Source organism: Pinus tabuliformis, chromosome 1_2 (assembly GCF_031772625.1).
Source record: "Pinus tabuliformis cultivar Carrire ecotype Pingquan chromosome 1_2, CPIR1, whole genome shotgun sequence".
In the NCBI taxonomy this organism is placed as follows: Eukaryota; Viridiplantae; Streptophyta; class Pinopsida; order Pinales; family Pinaceae; genus Pinus; species Pinus tabuliformis.
The window spans coordinates 283,868,917-283,889,014 of NC_142298.1; the positions used below are offsets into that span (position 1 = coordinate 283,868,917).

The 20,098-nt window shown below is 39.2% G+C and overlaps 1 protein-coding gene across 1 annotated transcript in view; it reads left to right on the top strand.

Moving 5' to 3' along the window:
* Window positions 1–20,098, top strand: part of LOC149205435 (SNF2 domain-containing protein / helicase domain-containing protein / HNH endonuclease domain-containing protein) — a 460,346-nt gene that overhangs the window by 109,950 nt on the left and 330,298 nt on the right. The window lies entirely within an intron of this gene.

Consider the following 20,098-nt stretch of genomic DNA (forward strand, 5'->3'; position numbering starts at 1 on the left):
GGGGGCCTCCAAAAATTAATTTCTTTAAGACCCACGAAGTTTTCCACTTGGAGAATTTAATTTCTCTAGCAATTTAATTTTGACTCTAATTAATTAATTTTTTGGGTTAGAATTAATTTAGTTTTTGCCAGAAAAATTAATTATTTGACACTTGAGGGGATTAATTATTTTTCCACCTTCAAATATTTTAACCATGGTGTCTAAGTATGAGGGACCATGCACTAAAATATTTTTTATATAAGATTTTAGAAAATACAACCCTCAAAGAGGAATACTCGTCCGCTATAGACCCCTCAAATAATTTACCCAATTTGGCGACACAATATGATCTAGTAGACTAAGTGACTTGTAATAAAATAACTTAGCCTATTAGCTTAAATTATTTCCAAATCACTTTTACAAAAGACTCGACTAAAACATTAGGACTTACCTAAGACTTTGATGATAAATTTCACCCTAGCTTTCGGGTGAGGCTCGAGGGAAAAGCTTTGCCTATCATCCGTGTTTAGAAACAAAGATAAATCAATGAGACAAAAAACCTCCTAGGATGAAATACGTCACCAAAATAATATGCTTACCTAGGTTGTTACATACATACACAACCTTACTAGCATCATTTACATTACAAATTTTGCAGGATGGTTTTACAATGACTCAAAAAATGATGGCTGATGATCTTGATTCTTTAAAAAATTTGGTACAACTGCTTCCTTGGAACTTTGACAAAATGTGTGCAATATTTGGCTCCATATGGGGACACGTTGCTTCCATGAAGTAACGTGAGAATCCTAGAATCCTGCATCCAAGAGAACATAAGTCCATTGAATAGGTATCCATTAAAAATTCAAATCATCATGCATACATTGAAAATTCGATGGAATAGAAAAAGTCTACTCTAACAAAGTTGAAAATATAAAGAACATATAACTTAAATGTGTTAAATAAAATTATCTAATGACATAAAATGAAAAGGAGAAGGGTTAGAGATACTATACAAAGAAGGGCCTATGACATCAGATGTCATCCCAGTAATATAGTTTGAGCATCTGCCCATTTGCTGGCAGCTCTACAGGATCACCTTCTAGAGTATTCAGATAGAAAGAATTTGCTCCAACAATTCCTCTGATGGTATACGGCCCAAGCCATAGATTGTCTAACTTTCCATGATTGCTGGGCTTCTCATTTCTGCGATCCCACAATAATACCATATCCCCAATTGGCAGAGATCTGTTTAGTGATGACTTGTTGAATCCTTCTTTTGTTTTGGCTTGGTTTCGACATATGTTATCAAAAGTATTCCTGCGGGCCTCATCGAGTTCCATTATCTGATCAATTCTTTTCTGTACTGCATCTTTGTCCTCTGTAAAATGTTGAAGGAGCTAATAAGTTGGAAGTTTGTGATCAACAGGCAAAGTCACGTCGAAACCATAAAAAGCTTAAAAGGACTTTTCCCAGTAGCTCTTTTCTTCGTAATCCTGTCTGCCCATAAAGCATACTTGATCTTATTGTCCCAAGACCGCTTATTATCCCCCACAATCTTCTTAATGATGGTGATCAAATTTTTATTACTTGATTCAACAAGACCATTTCCTTGGGGATAATAATTTGAAGAATGAGATAGAATAATGCCATACTTGAAGCAAAAAGAAGAAAACCTTTGATGTTGTTAGTTGTAATTTTGGTTGGATCACTGTTAATTTTAGGTATGTTATATGCTTAGAGCAATTTATTTCAATTTTCACAGTTAGCTCAATATCTTTTCCAGATTAGCAATCACATCAGCATTAAAGTAAACTGCAGATAGAACATAAACATAAATCGCAGAAGAAAAGCCAAGACAAGAGGACACAAGATGTGGCGCTAGCCAGGGACAAACCCCAATGTGGGGAGACCCTTGATCAATTCTTCTTTTATGTTCATCAATAGTTCAGCAGATAGAGAGAGATAGACATAGTACATTTACAACAGAAGTCAACACTTTGACTTTCTATATGTAAATGAGATCAGTTGAAGACATGCTGCTTCAATTGATTCTCATAGTGTTGCATCTCGTCACTGTGCTGCACCTAGTCACTGAGTTGCTCCATCACTAAGCTGCTCCCATCACCATGCTGCAACTCATCATCATGCTGCACCTCACTATCATGTTGTACTTCATCGTCTTGGTGTTGCACCCAAATATCACTGAGCTGTTTTCAACATCATTGATGTCACCTACATCATGTTAGTCCTTGAAACAGTCAACAACTCAAAGACCAAGAGAGGTTCCAGCACTGCCACTGATTAGTTCAGCCCTTAAAGCTTTATGCTGCTGGCTATGGCCTACGGCCTAGCTCAGCAGCAAGATAGGTTTACACACAACACCCAAATATTATTGCCTTTGAACAACAATGTGTCTTCCAATCTTATCCAGAGAGATCATTTTAGACAGACTTGATTGACCTTCTCTTTGAGGCTGCACCAGACCTTAGATCAGCCTTATTAAGCACAGTCAAATCCCACATTGTCTAGGCTCCTTCTTGCTGTAGATTACAGGTCTTTATTTTGCTGTGGCTAGGTCTCTATAGACTGTGGATCAGAGCTTCTTTCGGACAACAGATAGGAGCTCCTCTGGGCTATGGATCTGGCCTCTCTTTGCTGCGTTTAGGCCTCCTTTGAATGCGGTCAGATTTCCCCACCATTGCAGCTAGATTTACTGTTGATAGGGCTCTCCTTCAACTGCAGTTATCTTCTTCTTTACAGCAGATTAGTGACCTTTAGATGACTGCGTCTTACTCTCCTCTAGGACTGAGTATAGGAGCCTTCTAGGACAGTGGATTGTAGCTCTCCTTAAACAACGTATGAGAATCTAATTACTGCGTAATTAAGGACCTTCATGGACTGTGTATTGAGCCTCCTTTTAACTGTGACTTAGGGCATCTTATAGCTGCATTTAGAACCTCCTTTCTCTGCGGAATTAAGTCTCTTCTAGACTGTGTATAAGTGCCTCCCCTTGCTGCATCAGATCATCATTGACTGCGGTCAAGGGCACCTTTAAATGCTATGGCTAGAAGTTTCCTCTAGTTGCATATAGAACCCTCATTACTGCGGCTAGGGCATCATCTTTACTGCGGCTAGGGCATCATCTTTACTTAGGCCAGCGTATACTCTTAGTGTCTCTCCTCCACCAAAACCCAAAGACGTGGAGAGGAGGAGATCACATGAAGAGTGTGTGTGTCTAAATGATTTGAAGGCCTTTTCTTTTTATAGTAAAACGTTGAGGTTGAGTAGACATGACTGTTGGGCTTCTGAGCCTACATAAGTTGCTGGCCGACTTTGATAAATTTTCCATAATCAAAATAAATTCATATCTCCATAAATACTTATCGGAATCGGATGATCTTTAGATCAATCCTACACCTCTCGATGAGAGGAATCTAGGGAAAATATCAGTAGTCACAAGTAAGGTGATCCACATGGAGTTTGGCCCTAGTTGCCAATTTTAACAATCACCAAATCGAGTGATAATGTGGTTCTCAAGAAAGTCCATGACAACCCTTTCTGTGGCATGCTTTGTCGGAATGGCCTCAACCCACTTTGTAAAGTAATTTATTGCCGTCAAAATCCATGAATAACCATTACTAGAATCTGGCTAAATTTACCAGTGAAATGCAACCCCCATTGCTGAAAAGGGGTTTCTACTACAATTGGTTGAAGAGGCAAGGCTGCTAATTTATGGTTTCCTGTGAAAAACTGACATTCCTGACAATTTCTGAAAAATTTATGCACATTTGAGAAAATGGTGGGCCAATAATATCTAGCACGAAGAATCTTGTGGGTCGTGGTCTTTGCTGCAAAATGGCCCCCACAAAATCCTGCATGGAACTCAGTGATAAGCTTCTTAGCTTCATCCTCATCAATGCATCTGAGTATTATCCCATCTGGATTTTTCCATCCAAGGCCATCTTTTAAGATACAATATTTAGATGCCTTTAATCTAACTTCCAAGAGCCCTTCTTTTATGCGCTACTAAATGATCAGGACAAGTCAGATTTGTCAAATAATAAATAATGTCCTTATACCATTCAATCCTTTCCAACTTTTGAAGCTCAGGGGAAATAGAAGGCTCAACAATTTCATTTTGGCAAATCAGCTCTAAAGCCTTCTCATTACTTTCTGTCAACATCTGAGCCAATCCTTGGCCCTTGACAAGCTTGGTCGGTCTAATCTCAAGATCATATTCTTGAATTTTGGTTACCCATCTAGCACGAGTTCCCAAGCAATCAGTTTGAGTCAATATATCTTTGATAGCTGAGTGCGGAACAAAGGCAATAATTTTTGCATAACCCACGTATGTTTTGAAATGCTTAGGGGACTTGACCAATGCATAAGCCTGTTTCTCCATAATGTTGTAATTTAACTCTGAATTCTGTAATGACTTACTCATGAAAGCAATTAGCTGCTCATATCCGTCTTTGTTCTTCTGCAAGAGGACACCCGCTATAGTGTCTTTGGAAGCAAACGAAAAAATTGTAATATCTTTTGAATCATCTGGGCTAACCAGGACAAGAGCTTTAGCTATAGCATCTTTGATATGTCAAAATCCCTTTTGACCCTTGTCTTTCCAAATAAACTTCACATCTTTCTTTAGAAGACCTTGTATAGGCTTCACAATTTTAACATAGTTTAGAATGAATCTTCTAAGGAAATTTGTTTTTCCTAGGAAATATTGCAAGGACTTAAGATTATGCAACAATGGAATTTTTTGAATAGCTTCAACCCTTTTTGGGTCAATCTCGATACCATCCTTGGAAATGATGTGACCCAACAATTTCCCTTCGGTCACCCTATAAACAGATTTGGCAGGGTTCAATGATATGCCAAATTCACGACATTTGTCAAAAACCTGCCTAAGATGATTTATATGAGCCTTGCCATAGGTTTTATGCCATATGAAACCACTGCCATGCAAGAGCACTATGTATTGATGCAATTCATATCACAAAGAATCATGCCAAGAATGACGATGCCACAGAGTATCGATGCCATATATAAACAGAATGACAATCCTCGTACATATAAATATTGAGTGCGATGCCATACGCACAAAGACTGTCATAACAAAGATGCGGGACAACAAAGATGCGATACTACCATACCAACAAAGATGCGATCCCTGTAGCATGTGTGAAGGAGAGATTAGACCTATGCGAAAGTGTTGTAAGGAGAGCATAATGTTGACTTGTGAGGGTACAAAGTGAGGGTAATCTTGAAGCTTGAGAACAAGAGCAAAGTCTTGTAGCGAATGCAAAATTCTGTAAGCAATGCAAGAGAAGATTCTTCCATAGTAACCTTTGAACCTTAGAATCTTCAAGACCATCAACCAACGCTAATACTTTAAGATAGAATGATAGGGTTTATACATACATTGTCATGTATCGATTAGGTGATTTTATATAAAAAGCCAACCTGTAGGATTTGGAGGGAAATTTAAATTTCGCTCACGGATATAAATTTGCCCAAATTAATAATTTTGTTCAATATTATTTCCCATGGGACACAAGGGTTTGCTCTTGGGGAAATAGGGTTACCCTTAGGGAAATTCATCCCGAGGCTGCCAAATTTTAAAAAGTTTAGCCATCAACTTTTAGTCAATCATACCAAATCTTCCCAAGATCTGAACTGTGTACTTCCCTTGTCTAAGGAAGATCTCACCAGGTCTCTGCCACATCTCCAATCCCAAGAAATAATGCATCAAGCCAAGATCCTTCATCTCGAACTCCAGAGCCAACTCCCTCTTACACCCAACAATGAGCCTCTGCGCTAGTAAGGAACAGATCCTCGACATACAACACCAAGATCAAACGATCACCATCAACAACCATGAAGTAAAATTTAAGATATGCATCACTCTTGGTGAAGTCCAAACTCCTTAAGTATCCATCAATCCTGGAATACCATGGCTTGAGTGCTTGCTCGAGTCTGTACAATTCCTTCTTAAATCTGCAGACATGGGACTCCTTCCCATGTACAAGTCCCTAAGGTTGCTCTATGCACACTTCCTCCTCAATCACACCATTGAGGAATGCCGTCTTTACATCGATCTGATGTAACCTCCAACTCGTAATTGAAGCAAGAGAAACAATAGTTCTGATGGAAGTGTTTCAAGCGACTGAAGCAAATGTCTCCTCATAGTCCACTCCCTCTTTTTGGGAGAACCCTCCCCCCAGAAACCTCGCTTTGTACTTCTTGATTCTGCCATTCGTTGCATGCTTGATCTTATATATCCACTTGGAAGTCACTACTGACTTCCCTTCTAGTCTTGGAACTATCTCCCACACATCATTCTTCATGATGGACTGATACTCCTCCATCATGGCATCCTTCCAAACCTGCTGGCCTGCTGCCTCCTCATAACTGGAAGGCTCAGAATCAATGATGTGGCTCATCAATGCCATATAACTCGAGAACCTTTGTGGTCATCTAGTCTAACTGAAAGTACCCCTGGGAGCTGCATGCCTCTCTACATCCTGCAAAGTGTCACAAAGCCACGCTGGTCTCTTCCTGGTCCCTGCGACATCTCTAGGCGGGTCCACTGGCTTTGCTGGATCTACTGACTCCTCTTGATAATCTAAAGGATGAACGAGACTAAAGGGATTTGAACCCACATCCTTGGGAGCCTCTTGCTCCTCACTATCAATCTCCATATGAGTATCTAGACCTCTCGAAGATTACCTCCTCATCAAAAGTAACATCTTTTCTAACCCTGATTTGATGTTGTCTTGGAACGTAGATCCCATAGGCCTTAGAAGTCTCGCTGTATCACACAAAATTACCCTTCTTGCCAGAAACTGGGCTCTGATACCACCTTGTAGCATTGCCAACTCTCTGCTGGGCAATGCTACAATAATCACGACACTCAGAAATAAGCGATTTATTTGCAAAAGTGAAAAATCCTAATCTTGCCATGGTGGTTTATACAGTTGGTAGTACCTGGTTTAGATGAATGCAATTGCAGAATGCCCATAATGCCGATTTTAACACATAGATCGTAATTACAGCATTTCACAACAGAGATGACAATTAATTCACCACATTATCTACATAAAATAACATAGGAGGCCATTTAACATCACATTAACCAACAATTACAAATATACATACTAAACACGCATAATAGAATATAAGATAATTATAAACATTATAACCTAAGTAACCAGATTCGTTAAAAAGGGCCACGTGTCCGAATCCTGCGAATCGGACACGATTCGCTAGGGATTTGAATCCCAGAAGGGGACACATCGTGTCCTAACGGGACACGTACGAATCCTGTACGTGTCCCGTTAGGACACGTGTTCCGATTCTGGGATTCGAATCCCCAAAAATGAAACCCACTTAGGTACACATGCAAGCTTGGGTGACTTTAGCAAGATAAATACAGCCAAATGGATCGTTCTATAGTGCTGCAAGTTAACTGCATTCCATTGTAATGTTCCCATAATGGGGATGGATATGCCTGGTACACAATGATAACAGGAAGCGTCTTGTCAAAACAAAATAAAGTTCACTATGGGTGGCTATTGGCCAAAGAGACCACTGACCACAAGCTAGGAAATCAGACTTTCATCGATACCACTTGTGACATAACCCTACAATATCATAATACACCAGGGGAAAAAAGGCAATATTATAGTCCAAAGGTTAAAAAGGAAAAAAATTATACAATATATGTAAAAGATACAACATATTACATGCAAACAAGAAGATTATCATATATATAGGATATGACAAACCCAGATATCCTAATGGATGCAATTCTACATAATAGTTATTAGGAATAATAATAATTATTAGATATATTGCATCAAACTAAGAACTATCAATGTCAATTTCAATAGTTTATTATATGACAAGGAATACAAATGTTGAACACAAATCATACTTGAGGTCCTCAAAAGATCTGTCTAGCCTAAGTCCACATCTATATGCATGTTTGCTTTTGGTGAATTGATTAGATGGATGAGCACTATTCAACACCTACATGAATTCCTTTAGAATTTATTAGAAAGGCAATGATAAGAGATTAACGTTTAGCTACAAAGGTATTGGCCTTGTTGCCATTCATCCTTACTGGGAATTAGCAAATCCAAGGAACCATAAAAAGAAACACTAGCTTGGATTTATCCTTCGTCCATCAATTGAGTGAGTTGCCTCTCTAATTTGGCATTCTCCATGATGGAAGTACAGTAAACAAATACATTAGGTTACTATGAGTATCATTAATGAGAATTTGTGTAAGAAATGTCTAATTTTTAATATATATATATATTTTAATAAAATAATATATAACGAATCCTACGTGTCCTGTTCCGGGGGGTCAACGTGTTTGAATCCGACACTCGAATCCCCGTATCCTACGAATCCCGAATCCTCGTGTCAGGTGACTTAGATTATAACACAAAACCCTGAAACTAGCGTTTTAACCATTAATTCATAAACCATTACAACATCAAATATGAACACTTATCTGCATTAAAGAGAAACTAGCTGCAAGGTCTCCACATTCTATCCAGCCATAGGCCTTGTGGTTCCTTAGTCTTGACCACAGATCACCCCTGCGTTGGGGCTGCAACTCCACATGCAGCGATAAACCAACAATATCAACATATCCATGGCCAAGGCACCAACTCAATAGTCATGGCTCCAACCACTACGCTCTGCTTCGCTGAACCTACACCCAAGTGGCACAGCCTTCTCTAGGCCCTACTACCCTCGGTGGTGCCCACCTTCTAGGGTGCCTTATGTTAAATCGTGCAACTAGGGCCAAATTCCACTTTGGACAACTTGTTTGATGGAGATAATTATTGCATTGAATTCCTCTTTTCATGAGGACCAAAATTGACCTAAGGTTCACTGAAATCATACAAGGAGAAATATGTTTTTGAAGTGAAGCCCACACATATGCAATTTGTCAAGGTCGACTTGGGGTCAAGTTGGACAAATTGACCCTCCTCCAACACATATAAATAAGAGTGACCTCAAACCTCATTTGGCATCATCAAAACTCATCATATCTTCTCTCTCTTCATCTGATTATGTCGTACCAGTTGCAGGCAACTGTCTTTCTCTCATGTGCGGATTTCAGGAAGCTACTTTGATTGCGTTGACTTTTCTGTTTCCGCTGAAGTTTGACCAATGTTGACTGAGGTGATTTTGATTTGTTTTCACTGTGATTATTGGAGGAGTAATTCTATTTGGGGAGGTCGCATTGACTGGCACAAAAACCAAGGAATTTTGGCCTGTTTGACTTGCGTTGACCGCATGGTTGACTTTAGGTTGTTTGAATTTAACTACTGATTTGTTGATTGTTTTGGGCTGACTTTGACCAACAAGGAAGGCCAAATTTGACTAGGTTTGACTGATTCTAAGTGGACTGATTACTGCTATGTTGACCACCATTGAGTTTCTAGTTAGGGCTGTTTGATTGTTGTTGAATGGAAGCAAAATATTATTATTTTGACATGGCTGTTTTAGAGAGTGTTTTGGATCATCTTTTGTCAAGTCGACTTTGACTTTGACTTCATCATTGTACATTATTGGATTCTCTCTCTACTGAACATTTGATATTTATAATAAGAAGAATCGATCAAGGGTTTTTTCCTTGGCATTAGCGAAATTCTTGTGTTCTCGTCTTGGCTTGTCTTCTGCATTCACTGTTTATGTTCTATCTACAGTTATTGTCAATGTGATTAATGTTTAATGTGATTTCTATTGGAAATTAAGTGGAAATTATCATTAGACTAATAAAAGGATATTGAAGTAATTGTTGCAAGCATAGAACATGCCATTGTTATATAAAATTAACATGGTATCAAAGCCCAGGTGAGGACTAGCCCAAGCAAGAGAGAAAAGCAATCACTAAGATATCTATTGGTCAAATATTATTGGACAAGTCTCCATGGCCTCTACATATTACTTCAAGATTGAGGACAAGTTCAATGACAAGTCTGACTATCATGCATGGAAGATGACTTTAGACTTGACTTTGGAGGAGCATGAAGTATTGGATTATGTGCAGGGAAAAGTGGTGGAGCCTCCTTCAAATGCACCTGTTGCTACGAGAACAAAGTATAGAAAAGGTGAGGTCAAAGCTAAGAAAATTATAATTGACTCCATTCAAAAGCATTTGGTTGCCTATATTTTTGATTTGGGAACTTCTAAGGAAATGTATGATAAGTTGGTTGGGATGTTCAAAGTGAACAATGCAAATCAAATCCTCTTTCTCAAGAACAAGTTGAAGGATATCAAGATGGATAAAGGGGAGTTTATCTAATCCTACTTCATGAGAATAACTCAAATCAAGAATGACTTACTATCTATTGGAGAAGTTATCGCTGACAGGGAACTCGCTGCCATTTCTCTTGGAGGTCTTTCAAGACCATGGGATATATTTGTCACCACCATTCTCAACAATGACAAGATACTTGGTTTTGATGAGTTATTGGCTAGATGCACTCAAGAGGAAACAAGGATGATGGAGAGAGATAAATCCTACAATGGAAATGAACCTACTGCTTTCTCTGCACATGCGAAGAAGAAGAATGAAGCTGGTCCAAGAAGATAGTGTCAAGGATCTAAGAAGGGATTCAAAGGAAGAGGTAAAGGAATATGCTACAATTGTAACAGGTTCGACCACTATGCTAGAGAATACCCTCACAAGAAAAATCCTCCAAGGGATGACAATAACAACAACAACAATTACAAAAGCAATGACAATCAAAGGAACAACAAGTATAACAACAAAGGAAAGAGGAATGCTCCAGTTGCTCGAGATGGAAATGGATGACCTCCCAAAAGGACAAGAAATGTCAGGTATGATGAAAGTAATATTGTAGAAAAACAAGATGAGTTTTATCTTATTTCTGCTCTATCTACTGCCTCTCCTCCGGATACTTTGGATCATTGGTTGATTGATAGTGGAGCCTTAAGGCACTTCACTGGATACAAGGAGGCCCTCTCAAATTTAGTTGAGAAGAAAACTAATCTAAAGATTATACTTGGAGATAATGCCACCTACCCCGTGAAAGGGATAGGAATTGTCACTCTACATTTGAATCATGGTCAAACCATACATCTACAAGAAGTGTTGTATGTGCCTGATTTGAAGAAGAACCTGGTATCTATTTCTGCGATGGAAGACAAAGGCTTCAAGGTAGCATTCATTGATGGAAAGGTACGTATTTGGCATAGAAACATAAAGATGCATTTACTCTTGGATTTAGGGTTGATGGTCTCTATCAAGTTGGTGGAAGTCCTTTTGGAGCTTTGGCAAGTGATACTTCTCTTCAATATCAGCTATGGCACTGGAGGTTTGCCCACTTACATTACAAAGCCTTACCTGGGGTATGGAAGATGGTCATAGGGATGCCCGAGTTTAACATGAACCATGAAGAAGTCTTTCAGGGATGCGCAATTGGGAAATAGTTGGGAAACATACAAAGGCACCATTTCCTTCTAATGAAAGCAACAATTGGTCCATTCTGACCTATCTGGTGCCCTGCTCGTAACCTCATTGGGAGGATACATATATTATGCAGTCTTTGTGGATGACTTCTCATGCAAAACACAGATCTATTTCTTGAAGAGGAAGGATGAAGTGTTCAAATGGTTCCGTTCTTTCAAAGCATTGATGGAAAATCGAATAGGGAAGAAGATGAAAACGTTGAGGACCGACAATGGAACTAAATATGAATCAAATGAATTTAATGACTTTTGCAGAGAGGGTGGTATTAGGAGGGAGACAACTATTCCATACACTCCTGAGCAAAATCGTGTTGCTGAAAGGAAGAATCAAACAATCATGGAAGCCACCCGTGTTATGATCTATGTTCAAAATAGGAGCCCATGTCAAGCTTTGGATTTCAAGACACCCGAGGAAGTCTTCATTGGTAAGAAACCTGATGTTTCTCATTTTAGAATCTTTGGTTGTTTGTTATACTTACATGAGACGAATTTGAGTAAGTCATCACACCTTCATGCAATGGGAACAATAGTTTGTTGTAGTACAAGTTGTTGATCATGGGCTTGCTATGACTTGTCATGGATGGTTTGGACAACTCGAGGAATGCTTTGGCATGGATGAGATCAGGATGGTCGAGATTGCTTCATGTGATGGACTACATTGCCAGGCTAGAGTCTTCATCGGATCGTGATGTTGCATATCCGAGTTTGGCGGGATTTGCACGAGTGGTATTTGATCCAAGAGGATGAGTGCTTGCAGGATTGAGCCAGTGGAGATCGTGTAGGCTCGGAGGGAGTCTAGCCTCAAAGCGAGCAGCCTTATGGACGTTTGGGATCTTTAGGTTTAGATGCAATGAGGCAAAGGCACTACCTAGATTGCAGGGGTCATTTTACAAAGTATGCTGCAGTGGTGGATGCCATATGGGCTAGTGTCGCCGATGATGATGTTGGAGACTTCCTAGTGTTGGAAGTACCTCCCTCGCTAAGAGGGAGTGTTGAGATTTGTAGCTTGGGAGGTACTCCAAACCCCAGGCTTGAGGGTTGTGAAGGAGTTGGCACACAAATATGGCTTGTGGGTGTGAAACCCAAGCTTGGGCCCTGGGGTTTTGTACCCATCAATGTTGGGGCCGAAACCATGAGAAGATTTCTACATGTGATGGATGGAGATGATAGAGGACGTCGAGACGAACTAGACACAACAAAAATCGTTGAAATCCGGTTTGTAGAAATGAAGATATTAATTTTTGAAGTTTGTGTGTGGGCCTGTGGCACAAAGTTAAGGTCGGCTTAGTGTTTGAGTGACCTTATGACAATTGGCAAGCCCTCTTGGACGAATTCGATGGAGCCCTTGTATTGGATATAAATGCAAGGTGAGAGTAAGTCATTTAGACACATCCTAGGGAGCATTCTACATCAAGATAACTTTGCAATTTAGTGCGGATCCGAGGCAAGGAAGTCTGGAGCAGGAAGCCGAGTTGGGAGAAGGTTTAACTCTGTTTTGAGTGCAATCACCTTGGCAGATTGAGCCGCAGATCTGAGGCAACCAACGAGGAGGATTGAAGGTAGATTCCTGGGCAGATTTGAGGTGGATTTCCTTGCAGACCAGGCCGCAGATCAGAGGAGAGGTAAGAGGGTTTTCTGTGTGTATTTTGTCACTGTTTTGGGCCGCAGAGAAAGGCTGCTACAACAACAAGTTTTGATGACTGTTTTTGAGGGTCGAGAGGGCTAGTGAGACCCTCTCTCCTAGCTGCAAACATGTAGAGGAGGCCGCAACCCAAACAATGGTGGTTACCTTTGCTAGTAGGGCTAGTTTGTATTGTTGTAGCAGGTCTGTACGTTGTTGGGTGGTTTGTGGAGGTTCCAAGGCCTACAACAATGCATAAGGATGCCTAGAAGGACAACAAGGAAGAGCAACCTAGTTGGGAAAGGGAGCCGTAGTGAATTGGAGCAGAATTAGGGCTATTGTGATGCCCTAACCAGAGCTCAGAGATTGTACAGATCCCAAGACAAGGTGGCAGCAACAGGGAGTTGCAGATGTCATCTTGTTTGATGATTGGATGCTAGAGGATGGAGTCCTAGGATGGACAGTTTGGTGAAGTCTGTTAGTAGCCAAGAGGAAGGGTCTTCATAGGTATTAGATGCCCTAACTAGGAGCAGATGCTACAATAGGGATTGGTCACTCATGGTCTGGTGGAGGGCAGTGTGAGAGTGGACCAAGTGTGAAAGTGGATTGGGCATTTATGGTTTGTTGGAGGACAATGTGATAGTGCCCAAGTTGAAGCCCAGTGTGCACCATCTTCATGGACATAGGTGGTTGCTAGACTCGCAGAAGAAGAGCTCAAGGGTCTCTTCAACTAGGAGCAAATTGAGTAGCCCTAGACTTGTCGTGTGGTGAAGGACATCTACAACAAAAGTTGGGTAGTCCTCGTAGCCCATGTTCATTGTGGGAGATGGACATCTTGCAGTGATAGGTGGCAACCCTCTGTGCCCTATGTTTGTCTTCATTGGACCAACAAAAGAAGACTATAGTGGGCTGAAGTCCTTGAGTAGCTGAGGAGCAATAGTGGGCAGTCGTGAGTTGTTCACAAACAGAGTTGTGAACAACTCAATTGGAGTCTCAATGTGTTGATGGACGAACGATCAATGAGAGAATAGACTGTTGAGCCGAGATTCAGTGGCCAGATGGACTTGGAGCATTGATAGAGGCAGTGCTGTAGATCGGGAGTCAAAGGACTGGGCAGGTACAGGGTATGGCCAAGAGGAGATGAGAGAGCGCACCATAGCTAGATGGTCAGTGTATCTTGTATGGGTAGATTGGTTGTCGATGGAATGACACCAAGCCCTAGTTATTGTATCTTGTACTAGTGGATGTATGAGGGCCATTATCCCTGGTACGAGAGCCCCAGACTGTTGTATTATTTAGGTTGATTAATATAACGAAGTTGGGTTGATTTTTTTTAAAAGTTGTCTATATTTGTGCACGTGTGATTTACTGCTGTTTATATTCCGCTGTAGTATGTTGTGATACTTGGTTTGGTAGAATCAGTGATTTAAGATTCTATCCTAGACACCAATATCATGGTAAAACCACACATGGAGGTTTATTGGCTGGGCCTGCATGGGCATTGGTGGAGTTGAGTGGGTGTGGTGCAAAGGTAGACGATTTGGAGCCAAATTTTGGTGGAATTTCAGGGTTGGATTTGGGGAAGATTTTAGGGGAATTTAGTACCAATTTTACAGAGATATTTCTACGGGTGCAAATTTTTGGCTAGAGGAGAAACACACACTTCTTGAGGGGTCCCGGGGTTTGTTGGAAGGAGCCCAAACCCTTTTTTGGTTTTTGTGGGTCTATTGAGAGGAGGCTACAGTTAAATTTGTAGAATTTTCTGCGCACTCTAGAGGGCCGAAACACCTGTCCTTTTCCCGCTGGTAGCAACAAAAAGCTCAGCAGTAGGGCGCAGTTTTTGTGGGGTGAATTGCCAACAATTTGAACCAACTTTGACACTTGGGTTTTGCCTTAAGCTTGTAGTAGCAAGTTGAGGTTCTTCTACTCATTGTTGCAATCAAATTTTCCATAATTAATATAATGGCTTAGAATTTGGCTCATATTGTTGGTGTTTAATATCTGTGGTTGTGTATTTATGAATTTCATAGATGTAGCTAGTTCATTGCTTTTGTTATTTGTTGTATTTTCATATTAGGAATATTACGCCCACTCAAGGCAATAGCCAATCATTTGTTGGTTGAATTTGTCTAACATAGGAAATCCTCCCATAGCCATTCAAGTAGGAGTTGCGCTAAAAGCAATGTTCCACCAAGTTTCCGAGACGGGGAAACACGAGAATGGGGAGACACACAAGGAGGACATTGGGGAGCACCCCCAAATTTTAGGCAAATTATATATATATATATATATATATATGATTCAAATTCAATAGTGAAATACATTGATTCATACATCATAAATGATTCAATGAAATAGAAATGGTAAAATATTTTATACATTTGATTTAAATTCATCATTCATGATTCTAGATTCTGATTAGTACTAAGCAAAATAGTAGATATCTAAGTCTGAACATTGGAATATTAAATTGAAATTACTCAAACTAAAAAATAATTAAAGTGAAGAGTCAAATATTTGGTGTAAGGTCATCAATATCTAGTGTCAAGACTAAAAAAGACTAAAAGTTCAAACTAAAATGAAGAATGGACGATGAACCAATGTTATCAAGACCAGACGAGTGATTGAATTGATCGATCCCAAAACTGGGAACTAGAAAAAAATTGGACCAAAAAATTGGTCGATCAAAAAATACATAAATATTCAAATTGTGAAAACAAACGTAAATATTCATGTACATCTATATGAATCTCATATATAGAGTAAGGGTGCATATAACCAAAATAGCTTTGAGTGCAATCCATAGTTGAAACAATATACATTAACAAAGAGGCTCTATATAGTCCAAAAAAATTCATGCTACAACAAATACCTGCATATCATCAAAATAATTGAATATATTGGCATCCTCATCATCAATATCATGCTCTAAGCATTAAAATCAGATAGAAAAAGCTTAACATGTCAAGTCAAGATTTTGTTTGAGTGATAGATACAATTTTACGAGGGTCATGATAAAGGACTTCAATAATAATTGCCATCAACATCGAGGTACATAGAGGGCTTGATGGTCTTGATTAAATGCTAGTTCCATATCCCCATGCATTAATGAATCTAATGGAAACATTGCAATCCCCCAAATCCTGAAATCCTAAAATCTGTTAAGTCTGCTGGATTTTGAGTGGGATATAAATTTCTACTTTATCCATATGAAATCGAATGAGGTCAGAACCACTGTCAAACAACCCGAGACAATTAATGGTAATGTTAAAAAATTATGTAAAAGGATGAAAGTGAAAGATAAAGGAGGTCACTTTTACTTTCAGAATTCAACATTACCTTTAATTACAAAGTGTTAGTAGGTCCCTAGGGTTGAATATTAGGCTTTTAAAGCAAAATTCATGGGATACACCCAACCCTTTTTGAAGGGGCATGCCCATTAGCGCTCCTTTTGGGGAAACACATTCCCCACATTAGGGAAACATTTCCCCTTACATCTCCTCGTGTTCCTCAAAGAGGGACGTGGGGAAACATTTCCTTAGGTGTCTCCCCATCCTAGGTGCGTGGGAAATGTGAGTAGCATGCACTTCACCTTGTGTTGAAAATGTAACTAGTGTCGGTCTTCATAATATAATTCAAATATACTATTTATGTATTATTATGTTCATTATTATTATTTTTATTTCTAGTCAAAGCATGTTCCTCATGCTTTTAGGGTCAATTGAGTCAAAAGAAAATTTATCACGAGCCAATGAAATATAATTGAGTTGAAGTCCCATTTGGACATCTTGTAAAAGAGAAAGAAAAATGATTTTTCGAGTCAAATAGTAAAAAATGTCACCACAAAGACCACGTCGGCCTTCTTGGACAAGTCGGTCTAAAGAGGCAGCCATTTGACCTCCTGGACATGTATAAATACAAGATAGTTCCACCTCATTTGATCATCTATCTATCACTTTGATTTCTGTTCTAGAAGAAGGAGAATTTCAGAAGTCAAAGGAGAGAATTTCTGTTTTCTGCCCTAATTTCTGTTCACACGTGTGAGTTTTCTGAGGCAGTTTCTGTGCTACTACAGACCCTTAATTTCAGGGGCTGAAATTCCGAGAGTTGACCAGATTTTTGAGATTTGACCTATATTGACTTTTGTTGACTATGACTTGTTGGAGATGGCTTGGAGGAGGGTTGACTTGAGTCTTTGTGGCAGTCTTGGTCTTGGGTCTTGGATATCTCACTTTGATTTGATTCTATAAGAAGAGGATTTTCTCTGTTTTTTGCCCTAGCTTGGAGCTTGCATCTTTGTGTTCTTTGTCTTTTGTGATCTTCATGTTTTATGTTTTGGTAATTGCTTGATGAAAATAACATAATAAAAGAAATAAAAAGCCAACAAACATTCACAGATAATTATCAAGTAAGAGAAATCAATTTTAATCTACAAGTACCTTGATTTCTCAACACCTTGGGGGATGTGTCCCTATACAACATTGATTATCTCTAAAGCAAGTATAATTGAAGAACATAGATGAAGGATGGAGGAAGATAACCAGAAAGAAGAGATGATTGAAATATAAGTTTGAAGAAAATGAATTAAACCTGACAAAAGTTGGATTATGTTGACATCCTAGTTATTGCCTGGAAAGTCGACAAGCAAGGTAGAAGGGCATATAAAAATGTGAACAATTCCATGGAAGGGAAAAACATAATCCTGGAAACATGTGTAATTAAAAGCAAGAATACCAAATGACAGGATACTATCAAGTATCAACAACCAATGACTATGGAGTAATTGTCTAAAGGGAAACTATAAAAATTCAACAACAATGAAGATTTTGTATGGAAGGATCAATAGTCAAGAATGACGACAATTCCTTTCCAACTTGTGAATATCTTACAAATAAGTCCCATCTTTTGCTTTGAGAACGAAGCATCTCTTGGGTGGGGGGGATTGTTGTGATACCTCTATCCAATCTAAGGGATCACTTATATGAGTAAATTCTATGTTGGCTAGGAACTAGGCCCAGATGAGTAAGGATTGAGGGATTAGTATATATAGGAAATTGATTGTCATTCAGTCATGATCTTATATGATTCTTTGATATTATCATGTTTTGGTATCATTGGGACTCGGGAGACATTTTCCAATTCATTGAGAGTAGTGCCTCTCATTACAATTATCTTTCTTGGGATCTTGTACTTAGGAGCCATACTGTGTGCACTTCTTTATTTAGCATATTCATTGTTAATTGTGTTGTTTTTCGTAATATGGATCACAATTCTATGGGGGTTAGAAGTGTATTTAACATTTTTCTAATATTTGACAATTTTCTACAAGAAATATCATATTGTGGTGTTCAGATCTGCTGCAGCCAGCTTAGTACATAAGTGTACAATTTTAGCAACTCAAATGTACTGTTATTTTTCTAATTTGTAGAGGAAAAATAGGATATGCTTGTGTAATCCTAAAAACTTTTGTAGTTTGACACGCAGTTCTAATTTCTTAAAAGGATGCCAGACGTGAACAGCCTGAACTAAGTATCACTCTCAACTTTTCTTGTTGACCACAGTAGTTGAATCTATTGGGATGGGTGGTGGAATTTGGCATTTTTAATGAAGGCATTTACATAAATTTCTTAAAACAATTTTAGATGTACATAATCTAAGATTGTGTTGTATTTTTAGTGCCTAACTGTTGAAGGAAATGTAACTAGGTTCGGTAGTCATAAATGTACTTTTGATATTTGTATTTATTCAAGAAAAATAAATATTATTTTTATAATATATGTCAAGGAGTTTTTTGCTCATTGAAGTAGGTCTAGCACATGTTAAAGTGCTATAGGTAAATTGAAAGGTCAAAAGAATTATGTTAAAGATCTTAAGGGTATGTTACATTGTATAAGTGTCAAGGAAGTCACCTCCAAGCAAAGTCAAGTCTCCTCCTATGCGAAGGCACCATCAAAGAAGCTCATTCAAGCATGTGACACCACCAAAGAAATCATCCGAAGCAAGCATAACAAGTTGGCTTGCAAACTGTCCTCAAGTTGGCCTAAAAGGAGGGACAGCCCTCTATATATAGAGGCTGTCTACTCCAATATAACGCACCAAGATAGCTCTGAAATCAGTGAAGAAAAGGAGGCAAGAAAAGAACGAAGAAGGACGAAGAAAAGGGTTTCCAAGGGCAGCAAAGGAGAAGGGTACATAACCGAAGTCGAGAGGACTCTTTTCTAGGGTAGAAAACAGTCACGAGCGAAGAAGGAGAGGGTCTCTCTGCTGTTATAACAGCCCTCTACCACAGTCACATAAACCTCATCATTTGGGCTAAGAACATAGACCTAAAGTGCCTCCCACTCAAGCGAAGAAGTAAGGAAGAAGAGCGAAGGTAATAGGGCTGTTCTAAAGCCTATTATAGTCACACTTGTGAAGAGAAAGGAGGCTGTCTCTGCTGTTATAACAGCCCTCCTATTACAGTCATTCAAGTTCATTGGTTGGTGAAGAGAAGGAAGGAATCATCATAAGGAGAGGATCCTATCAAAAGGTATCTCTTCTAAAGCAAGTACAACAATAGTTGGAAGGAGGATGAAGTGCCGAGAAACGAAGTGCAGAAGAAGGAAGTGCCAGGGAACAAAGTGCAGAAAGGAGGAAGGACTTGACTTGTGCTTGGAGGACATTCTAGTCAAGGGTTTAGGGTTTGGCATTGATAAATAAGAAGCTTCAATAAGAGAAACTTACTAAAGGGTTTTCCTCTCAAGGGAAGAGAGGTTTTGGCCCTGGTAGAGAGCCAACATCTTGTGTTCTTGTTCTTATTTTTTTGGTAGCAGTTTGATGAAGTACACACACATGCATTAATAAGAAGAAGAAGATTAAGCTAACAAGAAAAGTAAAAAGACTCCACAATTTGTTATCAAGTCAAGAAGAATCACTCTACACCTAATTGCCCTAGATTCTTCAACACTAACAAGGTACGAGAATCTGTTACAATAG